This window comes from Penaeus chinensis, chromosome 17, assembly GCF_019202785.1.
Source record: "Penaeus chinensis breed Huanghai No. 1 chromosome 17, ASM1920278v2, whole genome shotgun sequence".
NCBI classification, from domain to species: Eukaryota; Metazoa; Arthropoda; class Malacostraca; order Decapoda; family Penaeidae; genus Penaeus; species Penaeus chinensis.
This window is the reverse complement of record NC_061835.1, coordinates 17,284,452-17,286,951: the sequence shown is the minus strand read 5'-3', so window position 1 is coordinate 17,286,951 and position 2,500 is coordinate 17,284,452.

Below are 2,500 nucleotides of genomic sequence, written 5' to 3'. Positions count from 1 at the left end.
CGGGAGGAAGATGGGGTGGTATGGAGAGAGGTAGTACCGTTGGGAGGACAATAAGGATGGAGAGGGGTAATACGTGGGGTGGAGGTAGACAATGAAGAAGACTGTGCAGTAGATGAAGTGGAGAATGTTGGGAGAGAGGAAGGGGTGTATTCTGAAGGATGAGTAATGACCTGGCTGGATGATTTGGAATGGATAGGGTTTATCGCAAACATCGAGGAGGGGTAATAGTATCAGTCAAAGAAGAGAAGGGTTCAGGAAACCAATGAAATCAAATTTAGATAGGCTAGTTGATGAAGGGGCAAGCCCTTATGCCCCTGATAAGGACAAAACATCTTCATTATTGGCCATTGAATATGTCCCCCATGGTCCCCTACACATGCCTTCCGCCTCCCCCCCTTTACGAGATGAAGAACGGCGTCCACCCTCGCTCCAAGGAGGAGGGTGCATCTCCGGACGCCTCCCAGGTCACCTAAATCCCCCTGCTTTTATCCCCGGGGATGAGGATGTCCGTCGCGATGAGGAAGCTGCGACAACAGAAAACGGGAAGCACACCCGGGGCGACTCACCTGCGCGACGGCGTTACCTTTGGTTTTGTTTTGTTGGTTTGACCTTTCTCTTAGTGTATTTTCATGAACATTTCTACATCGTGTTTTAGACGAACCTTTGCCGGCTGAGAAATAGACCACCAAAAAGAAAGTGAATTTGAAAAGAAATGTGAAATCTTTATTAATCTTAATAAAGTTTAAATAAAATGATAAATATAAATATTTTACACTTTGCATTTTTACACAATATTTGATGAACTTCTTTTACCATATACAGTTGTGCACAATTATTTTTACTATTCTATTTTACTGAACTTTTATTCATTTTGTGAACAAACAAATGGTGCGTTGGATGTGTTTTATGTCTGTTTTGTCATGTTTTAGTGTTGTGTGTTACTGTGCTTGTGTTTTGTTGTATGTTGTTTTACCTTTGGTTTTATAAAATAATAAGTCCCCAACTTTTTTTCTGAAAAGTAAGGCTGAAAAGACTAAACGTGTTTTAGCTTTTAAAGTTTAAAAGTAATAATAAAAAACAACTAAAGTATAGATGAAGAATCTGTGCCTCTCCTCGGGATTCTAACCACTTCTGCCTCACTTTGGTTCATTTGCACAATTACGCTTCACACACACACACATGCGCACTACTGTCACTCCTCTCCACAATTCGTCTGACCTTGCATCCCCTCTTACACCATACACCCACTCCTGATCGAACCAGTTAGGTGGTGGCAGTGACCTCTTTACACTTTTAACCCCTTGCCGACGGGTACGACGGGTAGACACGTGCTTTGCCCACTGTTAGTACTTGTTTGATTGTTTATACACATAGATGGCTATACTTGTACTAAGTCACCAATGAGCCAGTTAGGAGTACTGCCCGTCTCGCCCGTTCACCCTTTTCTTTGATTTACGAAATATTTTACATTATCTTATTTTGCTGTTACTAATATTAAAAAACATTATAATAATTATAATGTTTATAATAAAAATAACACCATCGATATCCATAGCACTAGTAAAAAACACGTTTTTCCCGCCAATTCAAATCACGTATGGTCACAAGGTCTAATAATTGACTCCTTTGTGGCTAAGCACTAGCAGAGCCATCTATGAGCAGACATTTCACAAAAAAATATAGAAAATGGGCACAGCATTTTCCCCATTTTTTGTTCATTTTCCCCGACGGCATTGGGTTAATGACCCTGGGGACATTGCAAATAATAAACACAACATTATCTACCGCTCTGGGGGTAAGGGCTAGACAATGCCCATGGCTCCCAGAGGCCGTTCATAACACAAAACCAAGCTTTCACCTTTTCAGCACATCTCTCACATCTTAGAAAGTGGACAGAAGAAGGGGATGATGAAGAAGAGAAGCAAAGGAAAGGGGGAGAAGAAAAGACAAAACAAACTTTGTTGATGCGAGGGCTGAGGTCCAAGGAGGAATGATCCCCTACATTGGGCCCGTCTCCATCTCCTAGGCCCCCCTCTGAGAACAACGAGCAAGGGATTAGCGAGGAATAAAAATAATAACAATAATATTGATGCCATGCCCAGTGTGAATACTTGTTTGAGTGTTTTTACACATAGATGGCTACACTTGCACTAAGTCACCAATGAGCCATATACACATACTGCCTGTCTCGCCCGTTTACCTTTTTCTTTGATTTAAGTAAATATTTTACGTTATCTTATTTTGCTGTTGCTAATGTTTACAACATTATAGTAAATATAATATTTATAATAAAAATAACATCATCGATATTCATAGCACTAGTAAAAAATACATTTTCCTGCCAATTCAAATCAGGTAAGGTCACAAGGTCTACTAATTGACTCCTTTGTGGCTAAGCACTAGCAGAGCCATCTATGTGCAGAGACATTTCACAAAACTATAGAAAATCAGCACAGCATTTTCCCCATTTTTTATTCGTTTTCCCCGGCGGCATTGGGTT